The following is a 16,947-nucleotide window of genomic DNA, read 5'->3' on the forward strand; positions in this document are numbered from 1 at the left end:
TTAAACACAGAGGCAATATAGAGGGAGCCACACTGTTGCTTCACAAACAAGTGGTGAGCTCAAGTGTATAGGCATTCTTTTTTACTCTAAAGTCCTAACTAGTATGCTGGTTCACTCCGGTGCTGAAGTTGCATCATAGAGTCATGGAGAAATGATTTTGCATGGATACTGGAGCGGCATTCCGAGGAGTGTGCCTCCTTGCAATGCTACATGTAAGCACTTGAGAGCACTGAGTGCTCCCTGAGTGCTCTCTTCTCTCCTCGAGGGTGTCCTACCCATTCAGCCAGTGTACCATGCCATCAGTACATTCCCCAGATGCTCTCTCTCACAGAATCTACTTTTATTGCCTGCATCTAACCACAAGAAAAGAGCTTCTGGCTTCACCCACTGGGCCAAGTTCAATGCAGCCAAATTTGGCAGTTGTAACTCCCCACAGCTGTGATGCAATAGACTTAGAAAGGGACACAGTTTTGTTTTGTTTTGTTTTGTTTTGTTTTTTCTCCTTGTCCCAAATCTAGAGGTCATTGCTTATCTGCATGAATAGCCAGCAGAGGTATTCAATCTTGAAGATTAATCTTGAGGAGACTATGAGACCCTTCACGATCACACAGAGTCTTCATAACGCACAGTTCTGACATTCAGTCTACTACACTTAATAACTGAATGGTTTTTCTTCAGGAGACTTGCAAAGCAAATAGAGAGTCATTTCCCTTAATCTCAGCCCCAATGTGGCTATTAGTATTGAAATGAAAAGGAACTAAGTCGATATTCTTGTAATACAAAGTGTATGTCTTGTGTTGCTTCACATATGTGACAAGCAGAGCATCACAGGACACATCAGTTCTGCAACCCAGAATGGATTTGGGAGAAGGATTTTTCTTAAACTAACACCTTTCTCCATCAAACAGACTGTAATCATTGGGTAAAACATTTTCTCAGGAGGGACTTGGGAGGAAGGGGGGAGGGGAGCAGGATCAGGTATGGGAGGAGGCAGGAATGACATATAGAGGGTCAAGAATTTGAACAGAGGTGTGTGACAATGGGGGATAGGGAACTGGGGTTAGCCACCAACAAGTCCCAGATGCTAGGAAAGCAAGAGGCTCCCAGGACCCAACAAGAATGAGATTAGCTAAAACAAAGGGGAGGGAGAACCTGTAGAGACCATATCCAGAGGTTAGGCAGGGACCCTGGTTGGGTGAGGGGGCCACGTGCTCATCTCCAAATTCTTAACCCAGAATGGCTCCTGTCTAAAGAAAATACAGGGACAAAACGTGGGGCAGAGGCTGAAGAAAAGGCCATCCAGAACTGCCCCACCTGGGGATCTATCCCATATACAGACACCAAACCTAGACACTATTTCAGATGCCAAGAAGAACATGCTGACAGGAGCCTGATACAGCTGTCTCCTGAGAGACTCTGCCAGAGTCTGACAAATACAGAGGCCGATGCTCACAGCTAACCACTGGACTGAGCACAAGGATGCCAGTGAAGAAGTTAGAGAAAGGACTGAAGGAGCTGAACGGGTTTGCAACCCCATAGAAAGAACAACAATATCAACCATCCAGACCTCTCAGAGCTCCTAGGGACTAAACCATCAACCAAAGAGTACACATGGAGGGACCCATGGCTCCAACTGCACATGTAGCAGCGGATAGCCTTGTCTGACATCAATGGGAGGAGAGGCCCTTGGTTCTGTGAAGGCTCAATTCCCCAGTGTAGGGGACTGCCAGCGCAGTGAGGTGGGAGTGCGTGGGTAGGTGGGAGAGCACCCTCATAGAAGCAGGGGGAGGGGGATAGAATGGGGGTTTCCAGAGGGGAAAGTAGGAAGGGGGATAACATTTGAAATGTAAATACATAAAATATCCAATTTTTTAAAAAGACATTTTCTCAGATTCAATGTTGGAAATAATTTATCACCTCCGGAAAGTTCCCTATAAACAAACCCCAACATTGTCCAACCTTTGCTTAGGTGACAGAATCATAAAGCTATGTAAAGGACAACTTTCTGTAGAGAGGCTCTCCTGTCCCCAGCCTTCTGGCTCCTTGAGAACAACCTGACACCCTGCTGATAGGATTATAAAGAGGGTTTGCTGTAGTCAGCAAGATAAGGGAACACAGATTTTTTTTTTCTTTTTTGGCCAGCCTCACACTGATAACCAAGTTGAAAGCTGATGGAAAGAGATAAGAGGAGGGTTTCTTCTTCAAGGCGGATCCAGAATGCACAGGTTCTATCCAACTGCATCCTTAGAAAAACATGCCCTAACCTCTGCATTGTGCTTCAGTCTGCAAGCTTTAGAAAAACAGGAATCCATCCTCCTAAGGCCTCGGAGGTAAACTCTTTCCTCTACTAAATAATCACATCCCTGTCTGTGCTGTGCTGATTGACACCTTGGTTTATCTGTGCAACAGTCAGCCTGCATACCAGCAGATGTTTTTTATATAAGAGCAAGGCCCTCAGCCTGCTCTGCATGGCAACTTTGTTGAGCAAGGACCACGATGAGCCATGATAGCTGTACAAAGAAAAAGAGATGCTTTCTTGTCTACCCCAGAGATGTATGAAAGGAAGGAAAAAACCCCACACAATGACAGCAAGCTGAACACACACACACAAAGCAATTATCATTTTTTCATTCATATTCCATTTGGTAAGAGAAAAATTATATGCTGTTAGGCTTGGTATCCTTTAAAACACTGAAAAAAAATCAATCAATCAAATAAATTAGGTACTTTGGAATTTTACAGCTAATGCCAAGAGCATGCCGTGAGGGTTGCTTATAAATTCAGGACTACTTGTTCTAGAATATTGCATTAAAACATTTTGAAATAATTTGAAACAATACAATATAGTAAAAATAAATGTGGAAAGAGAAATAATAAGTGGGCTGGGGCTTCATCTACAAGCATGGAAAATTCATGGGGAATTTAGCCCTCTTGAATTTAAAATATGTATCTACCATTAGTTCTCAGAAGAAATTTGAAATGGAAAAGTCTGCTAAAACCCAGAAATAGCCTTGCTGTGCGATGTGGGGGAGTCATCACTATGTACATCTCAACCTAAAGTTTATTGTGCATCTCTTCACTGGCAGTTCAACAGTCAGTCTTCATACTAAAGCCCAGAGCAAATAAACCATGGTCCTATCTTCAAACGTGGAGGACAGTTTTGTGCCAGAGTTTTGTCTGTATGCTCACCCTCCTTCGGAACCCCCTTTCACGCTTTGCTTTGATTGTAACTAGTGAACACCTTCACATGTACGTCAGCCCACACATTTATTAGGTAGTGTTTATATTTTCTTCTACAAGAAGTGCTAGCATTTAAACATACTTTTTTAGTGCCTGTGTGAACACACACACATACATACATACATACGCGCACACGCATACACACACACAAACACTATAAAAATAAAATGAATCTTCACCCTTTCTGATAACAGTATTTATTTTGTACTTACGTAGTATCTGTTATCTGTTATCTAACAACAATACTGGGAAGCACTTCTGGATTCTATGAGAAGAGAGTGTAAGAAGCATTCTGTATGTTCATGGGCTGAGGCTATTTTGCTTTGGGGAAAACAAGATATTGAGGAGAGAGCAGAAGTAACTGAAAAACTAATGTAAGAAAAGAAGAGAAAGGTTTAGCTTGGCCCAGGGCTTGAGGGGACAGTCAATCATGACAGAAAACGCAGGGCTGTAACCAGTCTTAAGATACAGAAGTGGAATGCCTGAGCTGTGTCCTGCTGTAACCTGCCTTGCCCCTGTGACAAAAAACTCAAGGTTATATGAAGGCAAGTTGGAAGCTGGATTTCTAGAAATTTCAAGTCATGGGAAACAATGAAAATGTGGCCTGATAGGATGTAAATTTGATCAAGAATAGAGAGACCTGGCAGAGTTTTCTAAGAGGCTGGAGGAAAGTAGTGGTAAGAGCTGGGACAGATCAGCCTCACAAAATGAAGACACCCTCCAGCTGAAAACGTGTTGGAAACAACTGCCAGACCTCCAGGTATCCCTTCCTGTCCATCTCAGGTGTCTCACCAGGTGTCTCTTCCTGTCCATCTCAAGTGTCTCACCAGGTGTCTCTTCCTATCCATCTCAGGTGTCTCACCAGGTGTCTTTTCCTGTCTATCTCAGGTGTCTCGCCAGGTGTCCCTTCCATGTTAACTTATCCCTTGATATTGCCATTGTTCCAGTCTTGATTATGCAGCCATTTCTAGGCGTCTGCTCCACAGAATTCCCTGTGTTATGGCTCTTAAAATCTTTCTACCCTATCTTCTGAGGTGTTCCCCAAGCCACAGATGCAGGAACTGTGGTGTAGATGTATCTGTCGACACCCCCCACACCCAACCATACATTTATCTCTGAACTGCATCCAGTTGTGTGTTTCTGTGATGATGTCCATTTCCTGTAGAGAGAAGCTACCTTGACGGACGCCGAGAGCTTTGCTTCTTCAGGCCTCAAAAATCTTTTAATGTTCTTCACATATCCAGTAACATACTACTGAAATATAAGTCCTTTATCAGCTAATATCTTATTTGTTGACAGCTGTTATGATGGCAACCTTGATCCAAAAAAAATGAACTTTTCAGAAGGACATAAAGCAATACAGAGAAAAGAGACTGAAGGAATTCTTTGTGTTTGTTATGACATACATGTGTTGAGTTGATATTTTCAGAGCAGAACTCTGTCCTTTATTCCACATATGTCTGCACAGACATATAACATATGTATACTGTGTACACACATGCGCACACATGTATTCACTTTCTGGGAACCCTATCTGCTGTTTTCACACTGCTTGTAAGCTGGTGCATTCAGAATTGAATTTATTATCTTGTGGTATCTCCTTTCCCTAAATCTACTTTTTCTTTCTCTATCCCTTAAATGAGTAAACGGAACACACCTAGATGCTTAGGTGATATCTTCGCATCTGTGTTGTTCTTTCAGAACATAATAGTACTCTAATTTGCTATTTTTATTGAGTACATGTATCTATTAGCATACACACAACATGCACATACGCCATTTTGTTTAATATCAACGACCCTCTGTGTAACTTCTTATGGTTGTATTCTCCAGATGAGGACACTGAGGTTAAAAAAGACTGAGTTACACACTCCTGATCATAGAAGATCTCACTGGACATGTTCTCATTCATAACTTTAAGCACCCAACTTTTCTCCTTCACTTACATGTCTGACTAATCCTTCCACAAAGGGTGTGGTTACAGTACATGGTTCCTCCATGCTCTCTGGTCCTTAGACCTGCTCTGGATGCCCTTTGCATCTTCTCATCCCCATGTCTCATTCCCCTCGATCATTTTTATCATAGTTTTGTTCACTGCTGTACCCATTATTGGATGGTAAGCCTTGGGAGAGTAAAGATTGAAGTGTTCTCTTTTCCTCTAGCATAGGCGACAGCAGGCAGCAGGTAAGAAGCGTTAGCATAATAAACAGAGTGTATAGAATAGGAAACACACGTATTTGGAAGTATAAACAATGTAGTAATTATACAAGGCAATGCTCAGGTCTTTTAGAAAACTAAACATGGAATTAAATCACCATCTGATCCACCAATTCCACTAATGCTGTGAATGTGTATACATCCCAAAGGGAATAAACACTAGATACTGTAGAGATGTCTACCCTGCCTTCATTTATTCATTACTTACATAGCTAAAATATGGACATAACCTAGTGTCCATCATTTTCTAGATGAATACCCAAAGTGTTACATGCACACTCAAACACTACCCACCACTAATGGGGAAAATCCTGCCATTTAAAACGATGTTGATAAGTCTGAAAGACATTGTGCTAAGTGTAAAATGTTAGTCACAGAAAGACACACACTCTATGACCACACTCAAACCTAGAATTTAAAAATCAGAATGTAGAATGATTGTTTCCAGAGACCGGTGCAGAAAGGTGAACAAGAAAAGAGGTATCATGGGTCAAAGGTCACAGAGTTTCATCTGCATAAGACAAATGGCTTTAGCGATTTATGACACAGAAGGGTGGTTATAACAACTTATGTTCCAACATTGTCTTCTGCTGAGGGTATTTATTTATTTTGCTGAGAACTGGCCCTTTAATAGTTCCCTTTTCCTAGATCTTCTGTTCTTTAAGATTATCCCATCTGAGGTGCCTTGGATCAACTCATTGCCAGGTTCAAGAGGCCTTTCTTGCAGAGCACAAATCCAAGCATTCACCATGTTTATTTAACAAAGCAGAACAAGTTGCCTTTAATGTCCGATCCTGTGATCTTGGAAGGGATGGGGCTTTCTTGTTTATCCAATCTCAGTGGTGCCATTTTGTGGGATTATGGAGTTTCAGTGTTCCAACGGAACTTGGAGACCATTTGATCAAATCTCTCTGAGGAAGCGGAGTCCAAGAAAAGGCAGATTACCAGGATCCTGCTGCCAGCACGTGGTGCCTGCCATTTCCACCTTATTCACTCTGTACCTCCCTCCCCATCACTTTACTTTGGGAAGTCAGGCTGATCTGTTTGGGAAGTCATCCACACCAGCTCCTCTCAACTCTTCAAATGTGCTCTAGACTCCCCAAAGGGCTTCAGTTTAGTGCCTTAAGTTTTCAGAGTCAGCCAACAAGCTGACTTCAGGATTAGCTGAGGGTGGTATAGCCTCAGAGCAGCCTGTGCTGATGAGACACCAACAAGGAAACTGCCAAACAAAACCACAGCCAGCTCTGTCCCCCCATGCAAGGATCTGTAGCTCAGCCATAACATCTGGGGGGGACTATTTGCCAAGTCCAGTGCTGAACTCAAGGAGGCCGTGTAATCACATCTGGAGTCTAGACCCAGTGGCTCTGTCTCGTGGGTTGACCTCTTTACACGTCCTATAAGGCTGAGTCTCTCTCTACCACTTTGCCAAAGCAAGCCCCACACCCTGCTCAGTCAATCTTTCTCTTCTGATTTTTAAAATTCTTTTCTTTTTTTTCCAAATAACTTCCAACTTAAGTGTTTCCAAATACTCCTGATAAACATCTTAGATAACGAATTTTCCCAATAAGAAGGAATTTGTAGAATCATAACGTCAGAACAGATAGTGTTCCAGCACAGTTCTCAAGAAAGGGAGTTTATTAATCAGTCCCATGACCTTAAAAGCCATGTCCCTGGGGGCTCAACTCTTCTTGCTGTTACGATGAAAACTCTGGACCACATTTGTAGATTCTACTCTTCTACGTTCTCTACAGGATCCTCATGTCAAACAAAATTCTTAAAAAAAAATATTTGTTTTGTGTGCACATGTGTGAACCTTAGAGGATGTATGAGCACCAGGTGCATGGCGGAGTCCTTGAAGGTCAGAGGAGGGGTCACATCCCCTGGAACTGGAGTTACAGATGGTTATGAGCCATCATGTGGGTGCTGAGAACATAACCTGTGTCCGATGCAAGAGCAGTAAATGCTCTGAACTGCAGAGTCAATCTTTAGTCCCCAAGCAAACTATTTTAAGGTAGGCCAATATGGTGGTGGGGGTTCTCTAGTTCCTATAAGGGAAGGTGCAATAGCTTCACCTTTGAGAATAGAGCAATGAAGTTAGAGGAAGACAGAGGGAGGATCCCTGTTCCTTCTGTTTGGCAAAAGTAGAGAAAACACTAACGGTAATTCATTCCCACGTGTTCTCACTGCATCCTCACACTTCCTCAGCCCCTTGCAGTACAGCACTGGTGTGCAAGTATAAGCAATCTGGTCAGAAGAGTTGCCACGTCTGAATGAAGACTCCAGTGTGGTCCTTCACGGAATCTCCTTTTACTTCACTAGCAAGAGCAGTTGCTGTTCCCTAAGAAACATCGATAAGATGTCTGACCCTTCAGCAGCCTGCATCCTTGAATGATTTTGTAAAGGAGAAAAAGGTTGGATACCACAACAGACATGATTTGTGAGCAGACATAGGCCCTTTGCAGTTTAGAGGGTAACCTTTTTCTCCTGGAATAAAGCCAGCTAGTGTTGACATGATCACAGGTAAGAATGGGGTGGGGGAGAATCCAGCAAAAAAAAAAAAAAAAAAAAAAAAAACCAAACCAAAACAAAACAAAAAAAAAACCCAAACAATATATTTTTAATGTAGATCTGATTCAGCCATCTGCACATAGTGGGGCCACATCTTTCAGCTGAGCTACACTATGTGACAAAACCATGACAGCTGCCATCTGGAACAGGTTTATTTGAATGTGTGTGTGTGTGTGGGGGTATGGCTGGTCTCATAATTAACATAAATAGAAACCTTGGATATTACTAATGCAGAACTCCAAATAATAGTTGTTAAAGGAAACTCTTTCCAAAAAGAAATGGAAGCACTTACATTTTCTACAGAGCCTCATATCCTGGAGAGAGAAGGCTGAGTATCTCAGAGCATCAAAGGATGGAAGGCATTCTAATAGGCAGAGCAGAGTGTATCTTCCTCTGTACCCTATGCCAACCTTCTATTGGGTTTTTTCCTGCTTCTTGCAGAGCACTGGCAGCTGAGGATTCATAGCAGAAGATATAAAGGTTTCATCTCTACTCTGAGGGGCAAGGAGAAGTCAGGGCAGCTTAGTCAGGACAAATGCTCTAAGCTGAGCTCTGTGGGTCCTTCAGCAGCTTCTCATCACTCACTGGGTCAACTGGCACATCCCGGGTCTCATTAGCTGCCTTCTTTCTCAGTTCAACTCCCTTGTTTCCTCCCGGTTTTGACTTACACCACCATAAAGGGAAACACCTGCATACAAATCCGTATCTCTGCATATTTGGCAGGAGGGAGACGGGGGTGGGGTGGGGTTGGGTACCAAAACAATACAAGAATCATCTCACCAAATGCTCTGTCTTCCATAGAGCCCCACCTCTTCTATTGAAGAGATTTGTAAACTCCAAGGATTCTCCACATAAGTACCAATTTTTGGGTCACAGAGTGAGCTCTTAAAGTGGACATCACAAGAGAGTTGAGTATTGTTGATGGGAATTAATTTACATCTTCTACTGTGAAACTGTGGCTGTGACTCTGGATGCGTTTTTCCATTAAAGAGATTACTAGCATTCATCTCTTACTTGTTTAAAAAAAAAAAAAAAAAAAAAAAAAAAAAACTGTCACAAGCAGAGATTGCACCATGTTTTCATGTTGTCTAACAGTCTCTTTGTTCCCCAAAGTGCAAGGACACAGGATTTTTCCCTGAAAGCACTCCCAGGTTACTGGGTCAGAGTTTTCTTTCCGGTTCATCAGAGAGTTTTGACCTGGTGCAGTGGTAAAGGATAATGGAGAGGAGGAAAACGAGGTCGCTGTGCTGGGTTATGTTGGAGCTATTTGTGTTCTGGGGGTGTTTGAGTGAGTGGAGACCTTAGAATGTGCTGCTCATGCCTGACCTTGTGGATGTGGCACAAGGACACATTGTCCCAAGCTCAACGAGAGTGGGTAAAATTAAATAGGGACAGTGTAGAGAAGATGCTAAATGAGCATGGAGCCAAGAGAAGGTTCATATTTCTCACCATAGTAATGAACTCTGTTTTCTATATCTGCCCCGTGATAGATTCTCAAAAGTTGCAGATATCTCTTTATAAAGTGTTGATATTTCATAGGTATGACTCCTGTATGCGTAACAATTCTCAGCCAACATTTCCCCAGGCGCAATTATAGTCTCACATGAGGGGGTGAACTCCTGGCTATGTACCAGTGATTCTTAAAGCAGTGTCTCTAGTCTGGACTCACTTCCTAAGCTACTTCTGAAACCCTTCTCTAGATACATGGAAGGCACTCTGAACCCAGCAAGTGCAAAACAGAAAGTTATACAACTTGGGTGTGTGTGGGGGGGGGTGGGGGGTGGAGAGAGAGATTGTGTTCTGTTGTTTGTTTGTTTTGTTTATCTTAACAAATGAAAATTCTGAGATCTAAGCTCTCCCAAACCATGGACTTGTGTAAGTTTGTCTACTAAGCGTTGGCTCTTAATTGCTCACTAACCTCATGTCCTTCTCATTCTTGTGCTAAACGAATTGTATGGCACCTATACACAGAAGCAGTTTATCTCATCCTTATCAGTAACAGAACAGTGTGGCTTTGTATATGACTCTCTGGCTTTTTGGTTTATTTTGTTGGTGAACCAAGGACCTAGTACATGCTACACACGTGCTCTATGGACACACGGTGTCATCCTTTCTACATGAGTTTCAATTAGGAAATAATTAAAAACATAGTCATGGTATAACTACCATAATGTTTGATGACTGAAAGACCCTAAGTCGTATAGGAAAAGAGTAAAATGTATCATTACATTTAAAAAGGGACATTAGCTGTTTCTAATATATGATTATCTTTAGTATAGCCAACATACATATAAATCCATTATATGTGTGAATTGAGTGTACAATGTATGAAGAACTGAGCATGAGCAAGTAGTACAAATGTTTACCCTAATTACCTCTAGAATAAAGCATGATTTCCATTGAATTCCTTATACTCTTGGTTCTTCTTCAAATTACTTTCAAATAAACATGCTTTACTGTTATAATAATATAAATGTATATGCTAAATTCTTATGCAATATTGTCAAGGATGAGAACTTGGTTCTTGTTATTTTTATCATTTAAAAATCATAGTTTTAAAAAAATATTTAGTGAATATTATTGAATAAAAAGCCCTTACATTTCCAGTAGTCAGCCAATATGTTTATTTTGTTACAGGATTGTAAGGTGGCTTCCTCTATGCTCTGGGTGGGTCTCATAGTTTTTAATGATGTACAGAATTCTTTTTTATTTTATGTTACTATCTTCAAAATGACGTGGGCTTTTGTCTATTTCATCATTTCTGGAGAATCATGAATAAAAATATACTAACCCCAGATAAGGCACCAATGACAGACCAAAGTAAGGAAACACCCCAAATCCAACTTGGCGAACCAAGTTTTACTGGAAAAGGGTTACTTACAGGAGCAGAAATAGCTCAAAGACAGTTGCATCACTAAAGCCCACCCCAGCATGGATGACAGCTCACAGCTGGGAACCTGAAGTGAACTAAACAGCCTGCAGACAGCAGGACAGGCTAGAATATCTTTTCTGAGCAACTCAGCTGGTTTCTGCTTCTTTTATGCACCTTGACTGATCAGCCTCTTCCTGGGAACAAGGCTTGTCTGAAAATGTCTTCCAGTAACTTTTATTGCTTATCTTCCCTTGTGGAGGGGGGAGCGTAATGAATTTGCTCAGTTTCAGGAACTCCCTGAAGCCTTTGAATTGTTTTCCTCCTGAGCTTAATGAGCTTCCCTGCAAGGTGGAATGCTTTACCTTCACTGAGCATCCTTCTTAAGGCATTGTCCTTCAGAGTGGAAGCTTTTATCTAGTACAAAATTGCGACACAACATCCCTAGATGTTTGTGTTGAGCTTAGAACCAGGTAACATGTGAAATCATGCTCTTTATATTAAGAAAGACATAGGTGAAATATTATCGTGTGGAATTTTTTATTGCCATTCATAAACTTTATACTACTTCAGGAAGTAAGTAGACATATTGAGAGCACTGGTGAGATCTTACTTTTCTATCTCTCTCTCCATAGATATTAAAATAGGATTAAATGTGCTTTGACAAATGAAGAGCTTATCCATATATGGCTGGCCAGAGACGGTCTTTAAAAAGGGAAGAGTAGTCATGAGTGTGAAACTTGAAAGACTGTTAGTATTCCTATGTGTAGAAAACATGGTGCCATTCTGTTAATGCAGGGGATGGGACCCAGTGCTTTGCACATTCTAGATAACTCAGCTACACTCCCTCTTCACAGTGGCTTTAAATGTGACCCATGTTAGGCAAAGTCCTTGTGCACAGAGAAAAATATTTGTAACAAATAAAATGTCTTGGACATCATAAGTGAATAACATCCTAGATCTTAAGGTTGATATTTTTCCCCCCATAGGGGTTCAATGTGGAGAGAGGAGATGTGCCCAGGTATTTAAAGTAAGCTCTGCAAGTCTCTTCTTTGTCTGTATGGCATCCTCCTCCTCAAAATGCGTTCAGTGGCTTCCTTTCTCTGTTTAGAATAAGCAGTCCTAGAATTTTGTTAAAAAATTATTACTGTGCCTCGGAGGTTAATTCTGACTGTTAAATGAACATGGATGGAAACGATTAACCTTTCACTTGGTATTAATAGCAAAATGGAGAAATTTGGTAGCGTCAGCCTACTTTATAGGCTATTAGTTCTACTGTCCCCATACCCTCTCTTCCCACATGTGACCATCTGGTTCTCGGAGTGCAGCTGTTCACTTGTGTCATTTGCATGACTACGGGTCCAAAGAGCATAATAAGAGGCAGAGCAAGCCATGCACGTGCTGGAAAGAACGAGCTGAGTTATGTACCCCTGGAGTTCTCATTTCAGATAATTCCACAAAAGTGCATAGTACATCACTGCTGGGTAACGTGATTATTCCATTGATGTTCTGACCTCAAAAAGGGACAGCAGGTTTAGCAATCAACATTTGGGAGAAGAAAATTGTTTATTGTAGGGTGTTTTCAAGTGACAAATGTTATTTAATAAGCAGGGAAGCAATATCCCCTGACTTACATCGTATCTACTCTGATTACAGGAAATGACATCTATTGCAATATGGTACCTGACATCTACTACTGGATACATAATCCTGCCTTTTCTTGCAATCTTGAAGGCTTTTCTGCCCCATGATTTCACACCCTAAGAAGCATGAACTCTTGCTTCAAAGTCAGAAATCAATGTCTAGTGAACTCAGTGTACACTTATGTGAAAACCACTAACTTTCAAGACTCTCTCCTAGTAATTCTTCCCATTGACTTATGTACAACTATATTAGATGATCTTTCTTCTTCTTCTTCTTCTTCTTCTTCTTCTTCTTCTTCTTCTTCTTCTTCTTCTTCTTCTTCTTCTTCTTCTTCTTCTTCTTCCTCCTCCTCCTCCTCCTCCTCCTCCTCCTCCTCCTCCTCCTCCTCCTCCTCTTTCTTTCTTTCTTTCTTTCTTCTTTCTTCTTTTTCTTCTTTCTTCTTTTTCTCCCTTCTTCCTTCTTTCTTCCTTCTTTCTTCTTTCTTCTTCCCCTTCCCCTTCCCTTCCCCTTCCCTTCCCCTTCCCCTTCCCCTCCTTCCCCTTCCCCTCCTTCCCCTCCCCCCTCCTCCTTCTCCTCCTCCTCCTTCTTCTTCTTCCATTTATTCTGCTTTTTTAGATAACTAACAATCATGAACAATTGGAATTCTGAATAATCTTTTTTCAATGCCTTGATTTGTTTTTAGTGCTGAGGGTCAAACTCAGGGCCTTTGCAGATGCCAAACAATTGCCCTACCACTGAGCTCTAACTCCAGGCTTAATCTTTATTTAAACATTCCTTTCAACACAGCCTCATCTTTCATACATCTTCTGGTAAAAGACCCCTCCACCAAATGAGAGTCCAGTTTTGCTTCCACACTCTCTATTTCTTCATTTTACTTAGTCTCCTGATGTGATTGATGTAACTTCTGATGTGATGTGCATGGTTCTTTTGTCATTGCTGAATGCTTACATCATGGTGGTTTATTTCATTTATTTCTATATTGTTCTTTGCAAATCTCAACCCCCTCCCCCGCCACCATGGTGTGTGTGTGGTGTGTGTGTGTGGTGTGTGTGTATGGTGTGTGTGTGTGTGTGGTAGTGTGTGTGGTGTGTGTGGTGTGTGTGTGTGGTGTGTGTGTGGTGTGTGTGTGTGGTGTGTGTGTGTGGTGTGTGTGTGTGGTGTGTGTGTGTGGTGTGTGTGTGGTGTGTGTGTGTGGTGTGTGTGTGTGTGTGGTGTGTGTGTGGTGTGTGTGTGGTGTGTGTGTGTGGTGTGTGTGTGTGGTGTGTGTGGTGTGTGTGTGATGTGTGTGTGGTGTGTGTGTGTGTGGTGTGTGTGTGGTGTGTGTGTGGTGTGTGTGTGGTGTGTGTGTGGTGTGTGTGTGGTGTGTGTGTGGTGTGTGTGGTGTGTGTGTTTTCCCTTAAACTTTTCTTCCAAATCTAGAACATTCCTCTTTGATTCATCTTGTATTCAAATTTTAATCACCTCTCAAAGCTACAATCTTCCAGGAAGATGACGGCAAACATTTTTCTACCTACTGTCAAACTGTAATATCTCTCATGCTGCTCATTCATTTCCTCAACAAGTCCTAATGCACAACCTTTTGTCATAGCACACACATTGTCTTCCCAAACACAAGAATGTATGTTTCCATGCATTCGTTCAGCCAATAGCTTCACTAGAACAAATGCAGACATTCAAAATACTATGTTGGCCTTATGATAATAATCCTAAATTTTGAAAAGCAGATAAAATACTCATCTAACTTCAACTAGATTTTTATTCAGATGATAGACAAATTATTATTGATGATGAACTCTCTTAAGTGGGAATTTCTCTAGTGTTTTTGGAGGAAGGTAATGGTGATGGATGAGAAGTTATCCTTCTATAGAGGCAAGAGAGGCAAGCCTGTGAGCGAACCACTCAGAGTAGACTTATTGGCGCAGGATAGAATAAGGTATGCACTCTCTTCAAGCTGTGTCCCTGAATGCACACAGCCCAGAACAATAAGGTAATATTCTGTGATTCTCTCAGTTATATAAAAATATCAAAGAAAAACAAAACAAATAAAAGGCCTATTTCTTTTCTGCTTGCCTTTGCCACTGCAGAGGAAACTGGTGGATCTGGAGACTGATGAAATGTAACCCATGGAATGGAAGAAATTCTGGTTATAAGTACCAGATAGCATCAGTAGATGTTGACCTACTGTGTGATGCTGGTCTAATCACTTCACCATGTGTTGTTGTTGTTTTTTTTTTTTCTGGAGACTCCATCTATAAAATTAAGACTGTACTTCTTTTTCCTAGAGGCAAGCATATAAAAAGAATAAAAAAGAATGAGAGTTCTTGGATCAGAGATTGGAAATTTAAATCTTGGTCAGTCTGGGCCCAGTTTCAGAGCACAGAATGAGGTGTGGTTGACTCATCCTTTGAGAACCTGAAACCTTTCACCTGCCTCCCTCTCCTATGACTGCAGCTCTCCTGCCCACAGTAGCAGTTAAGGATGCCAACTTCCCCAGGTAGATGTGAGATGTCGGGTGGGTACTTTGCATTTAGAATGATAGGCACTCTCTCTGGATTTCTCTGCAGATACCATAGAAAGGCGAATGCCAGTTGCTTCTAGGGGATATTATTTCATTTCCCCAGTCACTGTTATGTGCCAAGCAGCACATTGGCTACAATCATCCATGTTTGCATTTCATCCTGGTCACACCTCTATGATGTAAGTAGCTGGTAAATGCTTCTCTCGATTGTCAGTTGGAGACAATCTAGAGTTACATTGGCACGTCTGTGAGGATATTACCTGAGCAATGGAACTGGAGATAGGGAAGACCCCACCCCAGTGTGGTAAGCATTATGTTATGAAGAAAGTGAGTAGGGTACCAGTATCCTTCTCTCTCTGCTTCATGACTGCTGATGCAATGTAGCTGGCTGCCTTAGGCTTTCCCCACCACACTTTCCTATCATGATGGACTGTATTCTCAAACTCTGAGCTAAACTAAACTCTTCCTCCATTAAGTTTCTTTTTGCCAGCCATTCCCCCCCCCACCCCCCCGTAACAAGAAAAGCGCCTGTTATAAATCCCAAAGAAGAAGGCATTCGAAAGGGACAAAGAGGATTGCTCAATGATAGGACTCATTTTCTTTCTTTTCCTCTTTTCTTCCAGAGAAGATAGTCTTTCCCCTCTACCAAGATGCTATTCTGAAAAACATTTCTTCTTAGGAGACACACAGGGAAAACAAACTGATACAAACTGCATACAATATTTTATTTAACATCAATTGCAATGTTATGGCACTGGGTTTCCTGTATTATTTAGGCTAATCTATACAAAATTTATTAATTAAAAACTTCGAAGAGTGAAAATGTATTTAAAAATATGTAAGGCGTTCACACTTAGGGCATAGTTTAATCATTCCTCTTAGGTATATGTTGGTCCAGGGACATCAAGTGGTGTTACACGGTTTTATCATTGCCCCTATAGGTGTATGGTAGTCTTGGGACATCAGTGCTGTGTCCTTATATGGAGGATGGAAAGCTATCATGGAAGTACTCTAAATGCTTTTATTTCAGAGATTCTATGAAGCATGAAACCTGAGCAGAGTATCAAGTGTATACTGATGAAGGCAACACCTTGCTACATTAATCTGGGGATCTCAGTGGTATAACACAATCAAAGCAATATATCCCCACATATTCCAGTACAGTATCTATCAACCTTTGGGAAGGCTAAGGCATTCTGTGTGACAGTCATTCAAGAATCCAGCTCCATCTTGGACCTTTATATCTTTAAAAATCTCAAAGATGTAATTCTCCGATTACATTCTTTTCCTTGGCCAATAAGAAAGCAGTCTAAGCACAAGTGAATAATATCTCAAGAGGTCTCTGGGAGTCAGGACTGAAAGGGGAACATTTTGCTTTCTCTCACATTCCTTAGGCCAGAACTCAGACACATGACTTCATCTTTCTGCAATGGCAGCTATAAATATAGTTTAGCTCTGTAAGAAAGAGCAGAAGAAAGTGGGGGTCTGGAGAAAGCTAGCACTGTTTGCCTATCAATTTGGGGGCCACAATGAAGAATGAATGACTTCACTCCCAATACTACTCTAGCTAAAAGAAAGAGAAGTAGTCACCTGAATGCAGGGGTAGTCAACCGAATAGAAGAGCAGATACTAGAATGGACCGTTAGTCACCTAAAAGGGGGGCTAATCAGACAAATGGTAGAAGTTTCTGATTTGTTCATTTTCATTTCCAAACTATCCTGTTGTTTTTTGTTTTTTGGTTTTTGGTTTTTTTTTCTTTGTACAAATTTGTGAAGTGCACTACTAATTAATCCTTTGAATGTAGTTGATAAGATTTTATGTACGGGTTTGAATCTTACAAAATCATGCAGTGAAAACATCTGAGAGGTGTCTCTATTTGCATTGGCTTAGC

The 16,947-nt window shown here is 41.4% G+C and overlaps 1 long non-coding RNA gene across 4 annotated transcripts in view; it reads right to left on the reverse strand.

Moving 5' to 3' along the window:
• Window positions 1-16,947, reverse strand: part of LOC143443272 (uncharacterized) — a 394,599-nt gene that overhangs the window by 88,130 nt on the left and 289,522 nt on the right. The window lies entirely within an intron of this gene.

Source organism: Arvicanthis niloticus, chromosome 8 (assembly GCF_011762505.2).
Source record: "Arvicanthis niloticus isolate mArvNil1 chromosome 8, mArvNil1.pat.X, whole genome shotgun sequence".
Classification (NCBI taxonomy): domain Eukaryota; kingdom Metazoa; phylum Chordata; class Mammalia; order Rodentia; family Muridae; genus Arvicanthis; species Arvicanthis niloticus.